At 30.8% G+C, this 17,868-nt stretch overlaps 1 long non-coding RNA gene across 1 annotated transcript; it reads right to left on the bottom strand.

The window, feature by feature from the left end:
• Positions 1-14,787: 14,787 nt before the first annotated feature.
• LOC105794111 (uncharacterized) lies at positions 14,788-16,622 on the bottom strand. Its single transcript, XR_001133752.2, has 3 exons — positions 16,403-16,622; positions 15,565-15,639; positions 14,788-15,055 (listed from the first exon to the last, which is right to left on the bottom strand). It is a non-coding gene; the product is annotated as an uncharacterized LOC105794111 (long non-coding RNA).
• Positions 16,623-17,868: the final 1,246 nt, after the last annotated feature.

Genomic DNA, 17,868 nt, shown 5'->3' with positions numbered 1-17,868 from the left:
GGAATGGCTGCCTTTTCTTAATTAGATTAACACCAAGTTTGCACTTGTCATGGTATCATATGATTGTCCTTCTAGTTTCTCAAGCTGGCAATGTGCTGGGGATTTTATTGGGCCACAATCTTCTTTTACATTTACTTCAACATTTTTAAAGAGAAGCTAATAATAGAAGGGAGTGATGGGCAGGGCCCTTGGAAGGCATTGATTAGTGATTCTGGTTTTGTGTTGTGTGGAGTATAATTGTTTTCCTTTGGAAGTATGTTGTAATTGATGCCAAAATGTCCATCATGCTTGTCATATTGATAGCATCTTCCCCTCAATCTTCTCCTCCTTTATAATTTGTTCTTATTTAAGTTGCATTTATTCCCGGATACAAACACAAAACATATATACACACATATATGTTTATAATTTCGAATCTGTCAACATCAACACATTACACAGTCAAAAAATGTATATACCATAAGCATGAGTTTACGTTGTAATAATGGTATGTAGTTAGCTTAACCCATTAATGGAGATAAAACCAAAGGGAAAAGGGACAGACATAAAATTCCAGCCTATTTATTGCAAAAGTTTGTCACTAAGGTCTTTAAACGGAACATGAACGATCTTGATTCGATTCTGTTTCGGATTGCGCTTGGAATTGTTCGTTTTTTCCAATAACCTTCCAAACTTTAATCTCAGTTTCCTCTAGTCTTTTCTAGTGACGATATGATAGTGTTCCCCCCCCCCCCCCCCAAATAATAGAAATAATGGGGTACTTAAACTACAATAATATATCAGACAAGGAGCGTGGATATGTTCTTTCTTTTCATCCACTTTCCTCATCTGCTTTTCTTTTCTTTTCTTTTCTTTTGGATTATTATTATTATTTACTTTTCAAGCAAGATTAAAAATCTAACCCCATCCCTTTTCATTCATTTTTTTTTTGGTTGGGAAGATGACACTTTTTTAGTCTCCATGTGCCTGCCTACCTGCATCACCTTCAATTTGGTAGTGGATACATCATCTAAAACCAGAGATATGCTCCTCAATATCCATCTAATTTGTCTAAACTACACTATTATATTTTGGATTTCCAATTAAATAAAGGTTTTGATTTATTTTATTATTAATGGTTAAAAGATAAAATCATTGCATCCAAATTATTTAACTTCATGTTTTTAGTCGACTGTGTTATGGATAAAAGTTTTTGACAAAGTTATTTTGACGACTCAGTATGCTCTACCTAAATCTATTTTTTCCAACAGATGCAACTAATGGTTGGATAAATTTTGAGCTAATATGTGGATAACTACTGCTACCTAATATGAGAATATCATTTGTTAGTTTACTTAATGCCTATCACGACATTTTCATGTGGTAAGTGAGATTTTTAGCTTGAGATTACTAATGATTTTAAATGATCCTAACTAGGGATGATGCTCCGCTTGAATTCTCTTGAGCCTTGAAGATGCATGTATGGGATTTATCATCTTCAGTCTTGAATGTCCCACAGAATATCTGAATTATACACCAAATTTAGAATTTGTTGGAATTAAACCAAGTTATTTATAAAGTACAAGCCTATTTGTTTTTGGTTCTCATTGGAGTAACACTTTGAACAAACAGCAGCCAAAAGGGGGGAGGTGTCACTCATCTTCAGCCTCATCATTTTGGAAACTCCTAGGACTGACTCTGATGGAGCACATACCACATTCCTTAGCCAAACTGTTTGGGAATATAAATCAGCTGCTACTCCTCATTTTTAAGACCAGAAAACCTGATATCGTCTACAGCATTTCTTAATCTCTGTGGAGCATTCATCGGGTTACAGATCTACTCAATGATGTTACGGCAATCGCACTCAACAATCAGTTTGAAGGAGAACACCCAGTTGGAATTAAGGAAGCAGCAAATTACTTCCTTAACAGCCAAGACCTGGACAAGGTTGGCATCAGCTAAGCCAATGTGCTTCGAAATAGAAGTCATAATCTCACCATGTTCATTACGTTAAATACCTCCGATACCTGCAATGCCAGGGTTGCCAAACGCTCAACCATCCACACAAAAGAAAACATGACCGGTGGGAGGAGCAGACAAAGATGCGCAACCTTTACTCATTGTTTTGTTCATTGTAGGAGTGGATAAATTAGGGGATTTGTACATATCATTGGCCGGACACTTAGCATTCAGAATCCGTTGAAATTGCTTATCAGTTGCGAGTTCAGTTTGAATTACACAATAGAGAGGGACACAAAATTTGTTTATGCAATTTAAAGGATTTTCCTACGTCTATAATGCTTTACCTAGAGAGTAATTCATTACCACTCAGTAATATAAAATGTGATTTATATTTAACCCACTCATCAACTTACAACCTCACTTCTATACATCTATATAAGATCACTTTCCTATTAAGACTTTTCCCTTACAAACTTAGTTACATAAAGAATAATTTGTTCACAAAGTAACCGCACCAAAAACAAATTTCAAAGAATGAACAAATAAGTGTTCTCTTCAAAAGTACATAATGAAATAAGCAAGCCTTGTCTAAATAGATGTTTGAGGCTTTAACTCCCGTTAGTGTAAATGTATCTTCCCTTGAATTGTGAATTAGTCTTTAATAAGGAATTAGAAATAGTCTTTTATAGAAACCCGATTTCATCTATTAGAAACACATTAGTGAACAAAATAAATTAATTATAAATAAACACTTATGAAATAAAATAACAATAAAATGATTTATAATTAATTTATCAACTACGAAAATCAAATAAAACCATAATAAACAGTTGGAATAAATGAGAATCGAGATTTTACAAAACGTTGAGGCCTGTGAAACATAATTTCCTTAAAACAAATTCGGTCGCTCCTTCGGTACTTGGAGTAACGTCGGTCGAATGTCTCCCAGGATACAACAACAACAGTGATCAAAGTAGCAGCACCTCTACAACGATCAACAAACGAACAATGCATTTTTCTATCATCGAAATGTTTGAAAATACGAAAGAGGAAAATGAAGAGTTTTGATAGCAACAGAGTTTCGGAAAGAGAAATTATCAGAGAGTATGAGTGTTCAAAAACCCTTCAGAAATCATGGCCTTTTATAAGCATGGAGAGTTTTGAAATTTTGGAAAAAAAAATATCCACAAAATCTGTCATTAAATCAATTTGATTTAAATTTTTAATCAGATTTATTGGAATTAAATCAATAAGATAAGTTTCCATATATATAAGCAGAGAAATTATCAGAGAGTATGAGTGTGCAAAAACCTTTCAACCCTTCAGAAATCATGGCCTTTTATAAGCATGGAGAGTGTTGGGATTTTGGAAAAAAAATATCCACAAAATCTGTCATTAAATCAATTTGATTTAAATTTTTAATCAGATTTATTGGAATTAAATCAATAAGATAAGTTTCCATATATATAAGCAGAGAAATTATCAGAGAGTATGAGTGTGCAAAAACCTTTCAGAAATCATGGTATTTTATAGGTATGGAGAGTGTTGGAATTTTGAAAAAAAATATCACAAAATCTGCCATTAAATCAATTTGATTTAAATTTTTAATCAGGTTTATTGGAATTAAATCAATAAGATAAGTTTCCATATATAAGCAGATTTGTCTGCTGAGGAAAATAATACGTGTTGGGCTAAAATATCTGCAGGCTCATTTGGGCCCAACTGATTGGAACATTTCGCTTTGCCCACGTCGTGCGAGTGCACCCCAATCCTGTCGGGTTTGGACTTGCACCCCTTACGCGCAAGGTAGGGTTACAAGCTTAGTCATTCAATTACCCTTCAAGAGGGTTCACATATATAAACACATCTCACACTTTGGTATTTAACCAATGTGGGATCTAAGTCTTTACTTTTCCTCAACAATATTTCCAAGTAGCTTACTTTGAGCATCAATTTCTCATTCATCACTCAACCATTTTGAGCATATGATATACCATTGTAAAGGTCTCATGGAGTAGAATATGAAACCATAATAATATGATTCAACTCTCCACCTTTACTTATTGAGAATATGCCTCAAAGTTCCCATAAAATATAATTTTTCCAACAGGTTTCAGTCAAAATAATGTCAACAAATATGACAAGTTGCACAACGACCTAGTTGCAACTATTGTTGCATCTTGGATGTGTAACTGACATTCGTATTCTCCCTCTTAGGCATTTTGACTAAAAACACAACAATAATCACAATAAAGGTAAGAGTCAATCTTTACATTAACATCAAAATAGTACTCCCCTTTTATCCAACCAATAAAAAAATTATAAAATCATTATTGCAGAAGGAATTAACATTAATAAAAGAGAAAAAACATAGTAACTAGTAACATATTATACTTAAATACATGTAACATCCCATTTTTCAGTGATGTCGAAACAATGATTTTTGGACCATGATTCCAACTAGTAAGTCATTACTTTTTATATATTTACTATTAATAGAGTTTCTATAATGTCGTATTAAGACTTAATTAAGACATTTTAACGTTAATTAGTTAATTAAGTAAAATGACTAATTCGTAAAAGTTGAAAAGTTAGTTTCTATTAGTTAAAAGTGTTAAATAGTTAAAGTAATAAGAATTTATGGATTTCGAGAGAAAAATACCATATAGATATATAATGGACCATTATAGACATTATTTTGTTAGTTGTTAAGTAAATTTTCTAAAGGGTAAAAGGTAATTTAATAAATAAAAATAAAACAAAAATAAACAAAAGGTATCATCTTCCATAAGGAGCCACTACCGAAAATTTAAAAGGAAGACACCATTGTTGAAGATTAGATTTGGTTTGAATAGATTGTTTTGCATGGTATGTAAGTTTTTACGATTATTTTAGTATATTTTTCCAATAAACATTATTGTTATTGATGTTGTTTATATACTTTAGAAATTGTTGAATCAAAATGAGCTATGTATTTTTTTATCAAACTTCCGAGATAATTTCGATGGATCGAGTAAAAGTTCTTACATGAGATTTTTGTCTGAATTTCTGATCTAGACCGAGTTCCTGCATGTGTTGCGGACTCAGATGTACATGTGACGCGGATTTAGCCTGAACTGGTAATCCGCTGTCGTTTTACATGTATACCTAGCCCTAGCCAGGCTAGTTTATCTGTAATGTCATTGGTATAGCCCAACTAGGTAACCTGACATATTTAATCTGTATCTAAATAACTCATCCGAGCATTATCCGTTTCTGGACTCGTGTAGTTGATTGCTTTTACCAAGATCCATCGAAAGAATAAAAGTAATTTGATATTAATTTTGATTATTTGTACAGTTAAACGTTTCTGACATGAAATTGTTGGACTGTGTTGTGATAAGGTTGAATTTATTTATTATGTGCAAATGTCATTTAAATGAATTCAGTAAGTTATATGTTAAATTGTGGAAACTTACTAAGTAGTTCATCTACTTAATTTGTTGTTGTTTTCTGTAGATTTTGAACTTTTGGAGTGTGTTGATCGAATTGTCGGAGCTCGCACATATCATCATCTATCACCGGTAGATTTTTGAAGTCTTGGTTGATGGTTATATGTGGCATGTATATAGGATGCTTATTTTGTGAATGTTTGGACATGTTTTGTGTTAGGTTGTAAAAGCTTGTATATATTATAAGTTGGTTCTTTTGAAAGTGTGTTAATAGTCATGTTGAATTGGTATTTAGGTTGATATATAGTGTGAAGTTGTGTTGATAATATTAGTAGTTCTTGATGTTTGAATGAATGGAATGTATGAATTTGTTAAGGTTGAATGCAAATTTATTTGATATTTGAATTGTGGTGTCAATGAGGATACATTGGTTTGGCACTTAGGTTGAATCTTTTGGCATGTTTTATGCTTATTTTAATGTGTTTTTAAAGTATGAAAATGAATTATTTTAATTTGGCTTCAAACCTAAGTGTTGAATAAAAGTTTGCCTTATTTTGAAATCTTTTTAAGGTGCACATGGCCTGGGCTATTCTGCACGACCATGTGTCTTATTAATTTTAGGTGTAGGAGTTTTCACACAATCATAGTTAGTTACACAGTCTGGCCACATGAGTGTGTGGGGAAGCCACATGGCTATATGACCCCTGTTTCCAGAAATTTCAAATTTTTGCATATTTTTCTGCTTTGATTCAAATTATTCCTAGATTGTTCCTAAACCATTTTTAAAGCCTCATAAGCTTGATTTAAGGTCGTAAATGTGATTTTTGAAATAAATAAAATGAAATTTGAATGTGGTTATTTAATTTATTAAATGAGTAGTTTAATGATTAACTAGCTTTGATATGTGTCGTAATACTCTGTAACCCAAATCCGGCGACGAAGACAGGTTAGGAGTGTTACAACATGGCCCAAAATAAAGTTTACCAAAAAAACAAAAAATCAAAAACAAAGTATTATCATTGGTAATGCAATCTGCAATCCACTCAGGTTCCACAACACAGCTCCCCCTGACTCTATTCTCCCCTCTTTCAGTAAAAAGAAATCCAAAAGTATAGTCAGGTGTCATGAGCAAATAGATCAACCTTTTAGTGTATTGCTTGGATTTTCTACCTACTATGGAATTTGATTTGGCTCTATAAGTATTTAATCTACTTTCTAACGCAATTCACCTCCTAATCTAGATGTTCAATCAATTTGGTCCTATTAGTAACAAAGATTTAGGCAGATGCAAAGGCAAACGCAGAGGAAGATGCAAGCCTATTTGTAACATATGTTGAATCTCACATTAAATTTTTATAATTTTCAGAGTCAACAACCTCAATATCGGAGTCAACAGTTGAATGTTTCTTTATGTTCTACTTGTAGGAATATTTCAATTCAACCTTTGAACCTTCTAGAACTTCATCTTTTTACAAAATGTCTTTCTTCTGGTGCCACATGATCTAGTAGTTAAGTAAAGGAAAAGGTAGCATGTGTATGGTATTTTTGGTCTTTACATGATTCACAATCTCATTGAAGATTAGTTTACCAAGATTATTAGGAATAAATGAAACTACATTATACGATAGAGCACCCATCCTTTTGTTAAAAACCATGCACTGCTTAGATAAGAGTCAGATCCTTGTACTAATGGCTTGTAAAGTTACTTATGTGGGTTTAAGCTTTAAATTTTGAAGTCTTGTCCCATGCACATAAGTCTATATGTAGTGTGCATCATTCTTATCTTTGATAGACACTTGGATATTTGCATAAAATTCAAGCAATAGATTCTTGACATAGGGCTTAACATAGAATACTGACAATATAAGGTCATTCTACTCTACCTGTACCTTATAAACCAATCTTCTTAGATATTCCTCTCGTTAATGAATCCCTTGTTAGACATTATTTTCATACTTTGTGCACATTATGGAGTAAGAAAATGAGCCATCTTTTATTCATGTATGAGCTTAACAACTTCCCTTAAAATGTTTGGTACACTAGCAGCTTTCAATGTAACACTCCTTACTCGTCCCAATGATCAGCACAAATAAGAGATGTTACCATGTTACATCAAAAAATTTCCAAGTTTTTATTCTTAGAAATAATATTTTAAGTCAATTAAATAAATTTAATATATCAAGTTTAAAAAAATATGAGGCTTTGGAAACATTTTAAGATCATTTAGATTCATTGCGTAAGTGATTAGAGGTGTTCAGGACATAAAATGAGCTTTTGGGAGTTAAAAATGACCAAGACAACATTTTTGTTGGTGCAGGAGAGGATGCGTTGATATGTTTTGCTACCTCTAGGAGATGTACCAATACATCTCCTTAAAATAATAGCTTTTTAGCTACTGGCTTGGATGTACCGATACATCCAAGCCTAGTTTCGATATATTGGACCCTTAGAGCTAAAAATTGGCCAAGCTTCAATATAAGCTTACCTTTACCCTTACTTGTAGTTGTTGGATCTGGTGCCCTAAGTGTAGTATTCTCAACTATGTACACTTATATTTTTTTCAAAAAATTGATTTAATAAAAATCCATTAATTATGTTCATACCCTTTGTATATTATCCTCAATGGTTTTGCATGCAAAGCAAAATGGAAGCAAATATTAGTACTTTGGTAACCTAATGTTTAACTAATACTAAGCAATATTATGAGGTTAGGTTGTATTATAGAAATACAACTTATATTACTAGATGAACCTAAACTTGTCCTTAATTTAATCAGAAATGAGCAAACCGATTGGAAGACTAATATGTCGTCTATCAAGTCCAATTAGGGAGATGCTTTGTCTTGAGCATCAGAGCAGATGACTCCCAAAGATAGAGACATAGATGTGACTGATAATACATCGGACAGGACCCAAGTAGAATAGATCCTAAATTCGTTTATGGATTTATTCACTTGTGACGTTCATAATGTGACATACCTTAATCCTAAGTGGATGATAGACTGTGTATGTGTGACTCTTATACTTTGGTGTAAGTAAAAGTCTAAGTTTAAATAGATAAAGAATCAAAAGTTGATGCGTTTGGTATACAACTTCTACAGTTTGTAGCATAATTCACAATAGTGAAATTCATAGCCCAAGGAACGAGTAAATGATATCCTGTCATTTGCATTACATGATAGATGAAAAGTAAACCTAACCACAGGTCATTTTATTTGTGACAAATGACTTAATTACTGCTTGATAGTAATTGAATTTTGTATCGCGATTACCTACAAGTGTACATGATCGTTACAAGTATTAAGTAGTCAGTAAAGAGTTATCGTCTCTATAGGAACTGCATGTGCAGATTATTTGCAAAGTTAACTAGGAAACAATTTGAAAAGTAACAAGTAAAGATAATGTTGATGAGAGATCAAAATAAAGATGTGGATGTAATCAAATTTAAGATACCTACAAAATAAAACAAACACAATACAGAAGAGAATAACAGCAAAAAGGTTGAACACAATATTTAACAACAATGACATCAATAGACTAGAACAATTATTTCACTTTAATAAGGGTTTATTGGCAAATTTATTAAGAATGTCACGAAAGATCGTGGAAATATGAAAATTCATTAAACCTAATTCTTCTTAAGGCATAGGCTTCTCTCGGAGTCCTATTACGTCTCTTAATTACCTTACATATATGTCTATGTCAAACTAACCTTGAGATCACCCTTTCAGGCATTATATGCAGTTTATGCATGCAACAATCATCTTTTGATATCGACATGGCATGTACCATCTAGGTCTTTTGTCTATTATATATTACCTCTTCTCAGATTAAATAACTAATTCATTAACTCACAAATGTTGGCCTTACACTCATAAGTATTAACAGGAATTAACCATATGTAACCTCCCCAACCCGGCCTAGACGTTATGGCCAAATCGTGAAGACTACATTAGTCACTGAAATGACTAAGTAACCCCACACACCATAAAAGCCCTATTTTATCTCACTTTGGTAAAATTGTGATCGCACTTGAATTAGTTTGAAAACTTTCACTTAGTTAGTCATCTATACTTAAGATCCATTTTACTAATGATAGTGATATTTTTAGGAAATTCGTTGTTTATCGCTTTGTTTTGAAAAAAAAAACTCATTATCTTTTAATGCAGCTGAAAAATACTAATCATGTCAGGTTTTAGTTAAGTCGACTAACATGCAGTTACCGGTTAACATACATTTATATTGTGTTGAATAAATGCATGCATAATACCAAATCCAAAATCTACAATCCACACACCAAAATAAAAACTTAAGGAAAATCAATTTTTAAAAAAAAGTCTGAATTCTATGATACGTCCGCATGCCGGGTCCGATCCTAGTCTCATTTATTACCTGAGAAGTTAAGACTAAGGGGTGAGCATGTAAAGGCTCATTGTGAGTCAACAATAGTATGAGCTACCGAGATTCTAAAAACGTAAAAAACATTAAAAACGGGGCTTGGAATCACTTACTATGAGCTTGAGAAAGTGAAGAAGCCCTAGCTATGGCTTCCTTCAAGTTTCAGCAGCAAGCAAGGATGATGAACACAATTTTTACATCTTTTTCCCTTTTAATTCTATTTATTTACTAAATGACTAAAATGCCCTTACTAAAAAAATCCTATTTCACTTATCTCATGTCCATTTTTGCCCATCACTAACTAATGTTGTAATTATCATATAAGGACCCCTAATTTATAGTTCCATAACAATTAAATACCTTTAACATATAAAACTCAACTTTTGCACTTTTTACAATTTAGTCCTTTTGACTATATTGAGTGCCCAAACGTCAAAATTTTTGAACGAAATTTTCACGAAATCTTTTCGTGAAATTTTAGGCCACAAAAATATAGTAAAAATAAATTTTTCTCATCAAATTTGTGGTCCCGAAACCACTATTCCGTCTAGGCCCGAAATCAGGATGTTACATAATTCTTCAAGAAATCAATAATTTTAATTTTCTTAAACATTAAAATTTTTACAAATTGGTACATGGGTTAGCTAAATCAAGCTCTCATGACATCAAATCTATAAAAAAAATAAAAGAAAATGACTTAAATTTCATACCTAATCAATGGTCAAAAGTCACAAGGGTTTTGAAAGCTTTCATCCAATTTTTTTTCTATGGTGGACGGTGAGAAATAGGAAGAATAAGATGATATCCCACTCATTTTTGGCTTTTATATTTTAATTAGCTATTAATTAACCTAAATTAATTAACTTAATTATGATTTCTTAACATAATTAAGCTTTAATCTAACTTAGTGGAATTTTCCCATCATCATCCACTATCACATAATTAAAAATGGTACAATTACCATTTTAGATATTTAGCTAATTTCTATTTAGATCCTCAAGTCTTTTGACAATTAAAACTCTCTAACGATTGAACTTTACAGTTTAGTCTCTGAGCCTTAATTTACTATTTAATTGAAAATTTTTGCTCAACCAAACTTCAATATATTTTCATATTATTCACGTAAATACTCAAATTTAATATTTATGGACTTGGTTTATGGAAATAGGGTTTCAAAATTGCATTCTCCGATACCACTAAAAATTGGGTTGTCACATACGTTGTGCAATTTGGTGTGTTTTGGAGGAAATCTCGTGTATCCATGTCATTTCCCTATTGTGTACTATGGTATAAATCAATTAAAATCTTGATAATAATGTTTGTTTATGGCTATGAAATAAAAAAAATTAAAAGAAAATGTGTCAAAGCTTGAGTTCAAATAGATAAGGAACCGAAAGCTGGTACGTTGAGTATACGACTTCTGTATTATGTAGCACAATTCCACAATAGTGGAATTCATAACTCAACCAAAGGGTAAATGATATCCTCTCATTGTCATTATATGATAGATGAAAATTAAATGCGGTCACGGATCATTTGTCTTTGTGATAAATTATTAGATTATTATTTGATAGTAATTGAGTTTTCATGAAGAAAGATGTAGTGGTTACCATGAGATAAAATATGATCATATTGAAAAAGTGGATTTATCCCAAAAGAATTAAGGATATCCTATGAGGGTAACACACTTATGACAAGGTCATTAGAAGAACACTTATTAAGGAGCTTTCGTAATGGTATATAACAAGGGAGAGCTCAGTCACTATACTTTATTGGAATGACTTCGTGACTAAATAGGTTTATATTTAATATGCGAAAAGCCAAAACTTAACTATAAATTATTTGAGCTCTATTTATATATGTCCTATCAATCCCTCTACTAGCTCGAAATAACCATAAATGAATTACATGTACAACCAATGAATGGAAATGAATAGAAATGATAAAATAAGATAAATAGATCGTATGAATCATTATCCGTAGTGAATGTGTTTTCTTGCTAAGTATGAAATTACTTAAGAATTAATTTAAGGTTCTTCAAATTATTATTTAATTAATTATAAATAAATAATTGAAGTTTGAATATGGAATTAAATTAATTAGTCATCATGAGATTTATTGAATAAGGAAATTACATATATTTCTTCATAGATTTTATTACGATATAGTTGTTATGAATTTAATGGAATTGGAATTGGAATTAGAATTGGTTTATGAAAAGTATTTAATTGAGAAATTAATTTAGTTAATTAAATTAATTTATTAAATGATATTTATTTTGGGAAATAAAAAAAATATTGAGTTAGAGTAAATCATAAAGTGTTGAGTCAAAAATCTAGTAAACAAATATAATTAGATCCAATATATGAGAGCTCTAGTCTGCCCTTGTATGTACATGTGGAGTGACAACCCTAGTAGAAAATACCAAGGTGTACCACCCCTTACTCTAGTTGGAGTACGACTGTATTTTCTATTTAAATAATGTTATTTATCAACGACTTATTCAACGAGAACTCTTGTACTTCTCCCTATAAATTGAGAGCACGGGTTGACCTAAAAACATACTAGAAACAACATTCATAGATCATTATTATGCCAGAAAATAGTGGTAATTTATTTACAAAAAATAAATTCTATTTTCTCGAAATTACGAGCTTTACTGGTTTATAGAGAGTACTTACTTTCCTACTGAAAATAAGCAAATAATTTCTTTTTTGTAATTTGGTTCATGTTGCTCGAGCCCACACTTGATACCATTTGTTGTATGAGGATAGCAAAGATGAGCATTTGGTTGAAAGCCAAGATCAACATGAGTTTGCCTCGCACAAAGCACATGTATAATTCTGGTTAGAGTTTATTACTATAAATATCACAAAAGGGCTCGGTTTTCTAACTGTTATCTAAAGAAAATTTTCCAACAACTGGCATCAGAGTCAAGTTGTGTTATGTTTATAATATAAACCAATTCTAGATTTTCTCTCTTTCTTTCATGTTTGATTAAATTAGATAAGATGTGACATTCTTTAAAAATATATGCATGTTTTGGAATATATGCATGTGATTGAATGTATGGATATTATTTTATTTTTGATAAAGTAGTTTTACCAAAAGTTGTGATTCCTAGAAATTAGATTAGGTGTAATTTAGGTTTCATAAATTTTAAGTTATGGAATTAGATCATGGACTTTTACCTCCGTACATGTTTTTATTTATTTTGATTTTAGAATAATTTTATGTGAGCCGAAAACAGACATGGAATTTATGTAACCTGATATTTTTTTTTTTTGCGAAACATGGAGAAATGAGACATCCAAAAATGATCAAGACGACACAAACCTGACCAAATCAATCAATAAGAAACCGGTAGTGGTTCAACCAACGGTGGTTAGCAGTGGTTTGACTAGCGATGGCAACAATAGGGTCGAGTTGTCGGCAACGATGACAGTGAGTTCTCAAGAGCAGTCCAAATTTTCCTTGGAGAAGGCATATTTCTATGAAGATCATATAGTTGATCTATGAAGGAATTCAAAACGTATCCTCGACAAATGCACTCTTATTGTTGGCGTTTACATGTTTCTTTTATTGTAGCATTAGAGTTTATAAGCATTGCTCCTAGTAATGGTTGAAGATCTAGATCAAGAACATAAAAAATCTTTAGTGTAGTTAATAGAAACATCATCTTGTCTTTCCATCTTGTGTAATTGGTCCCATTGAACCGATCCAACTTGATCATATCTTAATGAACATTTGGACTAGAATTTAATTCAGTCTCCATGATTATTTTTAGCAAAATGAAATAAAATGCCTTAAGATTGTTTGAAAATTCTAGTTCAAGAAAGAAACTTGTGACGCAAGAAACAAAATTAAAGAAATATTCAAGAGGCATGACACACTTTCCTTAAAGCTTTTTATACATCTAGGATACAACAAAGTCTAAAACGTCTAAAAAAATAAAATAGTCAATGATTGATAATGAAAATTCTTAAATAATGCTACATATAGCTTTTGCTAACAGGCACTTAATTATTGTCATAAATTATGTCATTTAATGATATTGTATGTCTTTTCATAACATAATTATTGGCTTAAATTGTGTTGTTACATTGCATGTCACAACTAATGCTACATATAGCTATTGCTAATAGGCAATTAACTATTGTCATAGATTGTGTCATTTATTGATATCTTATTTTTTTAATAACACTATTATTAGCTTAAGTTGTGTTGCTACATTACATGACAACTATTCTAATGTAAAATTATATTTTGAAAATATAAATAAAATATTAATCAAAAGTGCCCATCTTTTTAGATAACACTAAATAGGTTTAATCAAATGGGTTTATCACTTAATTTATTTGTTTATTCATAAAGAATAATTTATTTTATACTATTTATTTTTGTTTGTTAATAAAAAATAACTTAATTTATACTATTTATTTTTAACTTTTCTAAGCAATGTGGGGTTCAGATAAATTAAAAAGATTGCAAATTACTAACAATCCTTCACTAGTTTGTAATGTTAGTGATTTAAATCAATATAACCTTTTACACAAATAAATATTATACATACAAGATGCACTACAAAAAATCAATGTCATTTGTTGACAGCCAATAATTCCGTCTTTAAAAACCCAAAAATTCGTTGGTATGGCACCATAGACCCTACACAGACCGTAAAAAACGCTAGCCCGACGAAATGACAACCATCAAAAGAAGTTTAGTCTGTATAGGTTTATATTGATGGATATTAACCGTCGATATATTCCTTTTACCTTATACCTACGGAATGACCCGTCAGTAAACATAGTGCCAATCTCAACCCTTTATGCATATCTTTACCGACAGAGGCTAATCATCAATAAAAAATATAAAAATATTAAATTCATTTTCTGCAAATTGTTTTAGAAAAATTATTTTATTTGATTTTTTCAAATTTTCTTTAGCAATTATATTTTTATAATGAAATATTAAAATTAGTATAATCCATAAAAAATTCTAATAAAATATAAAAATAAAGAAAGAAAACAAATATTTTATATTCATAATGTATAATGAAGTTAACATCAAAACATTATAAAATTTCCTGACTACAAAGTTAACAAACCTTGTTAGAAACACAAAAAGGGTTTCTTAAAACTAAATATGTCTTTGTTAGAACCTTAATCATTAAAACACGTCCCTTGAATTGTCATCTACCACCTCAGCCAAAAAAACAAAATACTAGATTTCTTTCAAATGATTCAAGTCCTTCAATTCTCTCATAGAAAGTTGTTATAACCCCTGCAGTAAGATGTATATCAGTTTATCTAATCAGATGTTTATTAGATGGGAAAAAGTTATTAATTAAATGCTTGTTAATCCCCAAGCATATAACAGAAATCTTTGGCCTCAACAGGAGGAACATTTGCTTATGCATTGCATTGAAGGGATATATCTAATATACTTAAAAGGACCTTGAAGCTTCGTTACTTTATTTATATCTAAATATGCATTCGACTTCTTATATTGTGATTCAATGCCAAGTGGGAATGCATCAAACTAGACGTAATTTGATGACATTTTTGTTTAGTCGTAGTATTTTGATAATAATAGCAACAACGAAAATTTTTAGTTTAGTATTGTGGTTAGCCACTTGTGTCAACTTTCGCACCAGCAATGAAATCAACTATAAGTGATAATGTTCAAGAATGCTCTAACATCAGCTTTACTAGACAAATAATTTAGAAGTGGATAAATCAATGAAAAATGAAAATATAAAAAGCATTACCCATGAAATCAACTATACTCACTCTTTCCAACCAATGCTACTTGTTGCTCAACGAAGTTCAGATCCCTAGGCAAGTACGAAAAGATGTGCACAATATCTGAAGCAAAAACCAATATGCAATCAGAAGGATTACTGAAACCTAAAGTTGCATTTCAAGAGAATCCAAAATCTAGAGTTGATGCAAATGCAACATAGCGAATATCAATGACTTGTAATTCACAGAGGGCAAAATCACCAGGGAATTGTGTATGTCTATGAAAACAGAAGCCTATGGATTAGCCAAGTTAATAGAACCTTTTTAGGAACAATACAACTACAATCAAGTTATTATTACTATAATAATACATAGATAAATGAAGAAAGTGCTCACTGCATTGAGCATTCTAACTGCAGGCTCTATCACTACCAACCATCATATTATTGAAATCCCAATAACACTAAATCCTACCTATTATAAAATATTAAAAGTTATATAAATTATTGCATTAATTATAACATTATTACTAATAATAATATATTAACCAACAGTGACCAAAACCATAAAAGTATTACTATCTTTGCCCTCAAATTTCAAATCAATTCCTGTCAATTTCGACTAATTTTTTCACACGCGCCATAAATAACTCTCAACAACCCATATACGAACCCCTAAATCTCCAAAACCCAACGCAGCCCCTAACAATGTACGAAGAAGAGGCTGAGAAATTTTTAGTAAAGCATATTATTTATAAAATTTACTTTCCTACATTAGTCAAAATTTCAGCAAAATTAATATGAAAAGCTAAAATAAATTTTGCATCAAAAGAAAAGAATTACTGAGATTTCCTATAGACAATTAAAATTTTAATGGAAGAGCTTACGGAAAGGGTGGAAATGGTGCCATTGGAGAAGAGATGCTCACATACACCGTCGACGCCACTGCCGCACTGTTCATCTCATATTCCATGAAGGAAAATAATATATTTCGAAAGGAATGATTGGAATTTTAGAAACAGGGTTTCAAATTGTGAGAGAACAAAATGGTGAGCGTGAGAGGGAATTTGAAATTTCATACGAGGGAGGGTTTTATTTGGGATTTGGAAATTTGTATGGCAAAGGCTTTTTATCAGAAGAGGCATCAAAAATGGATTAAATTTGTTAAAGTTCCCTATATTCCTTTGAAATTTAAAATTTAATCCCTATACTTTAATTTTGAGATATTTAGTCCATGTACTTTTTTTAAATTAAAAATATTGTTACCTCCATCTAATTTTTCCATTAGTGGCTAAAAAAGGTGAAATAATATTTTTAGCTCTTAACATTTATAGTTTTTTTTATTAATTTGATCCTTACCCTTTAAAAGTAAATAATGTTTTTTTATTTAAAAAAGATCCATATTGATTAGCGAATCGATATGAATGGGTTAATCAAGCTAAAAAATTGTTTGGCAATGTTTTTGGAACTAGACTAGTGGTTGAACTAGTCAGGCCAATTGCTTCATAGTTCGAACATTCTAACCGATTTAAAACAAATAAAATTATTAAAAATCAAAATTAAAAATATTGAAAATTATAAAAATTGAATCATCTACAGATTCAACCAATTTTTCAGCTTGACTCAACAAGTTTGTACTAAGTTGTGGGTCAATCGATTTGTATCCTTCACCAAACCGATAGCCCCAATTGATTCGTGATCCAATCGATCCGATCTAGTTTAGACAACATTGAATGATGGAATTTTTTATATATTTAAAGTGAATTTTATTTTTAATTTTAATTATTTTTATTTTTTCATAATTTTAATTTCTTTAAAAATATTTTTAATTCTTTATGTTTTAATTTAAAATATGGAAAAATAATTTTTTAAATATTTACTTTTAAAGGGTAAGGACCAAATTGACAAAAACTATAAATGTTGAAGGCTAAAACTTTATTTCACCTTTTTATAACAACCATTAACAGCAAAACTAGACGGGTGACTAAGATTTTTAAATAAAAGAAGTATAAGGACTCAATATCTCATAAAAAGTATAATAATTAAATTTTAAATTTTAAAGGAGTATAAAACCTTTTGCATATTTAAAATTAAAAAGCTAATTAATTTTAAACTTCTTAAAATTTAAAGCAAATAATTTGTTGGAAAAAGAGTTCTCGCCACATACTTTTATTGACGAATATAACCATCCACTATCTATAGCAGTGGTATTTTATCTTCCGTCAGAATAAGCAATTTCTATAGCGATGGGTCTTTTCATATGTCAGTAAATGTTATTAAATTTACTGACGGGTTTACATTTGTTAGTGTACACCATTTACATTGATAGATTCAGTCTGTCAATATAAGCTCC

Source organism: Gossypium raimondii, chromosome 3 (assembly GCF_025698545.1).
Source record: "Gossypium raimondii isolate GPD5lz chromosome 3, ASM2569854v1, whole genome shotgun sequence".
Classification (NCBI taxonomy): domain Eukaryota; kingdom Viridiplantae; phylum Streptophyta; class Magnoliopsida; order Malvales; family Malvaceae; genus Gossypium; species Gossypium raimondii.
Note: the sequence above shows the minus strand (reverse complement) of the source record. Positions and strands in the feature narration are given on the sequence as shown.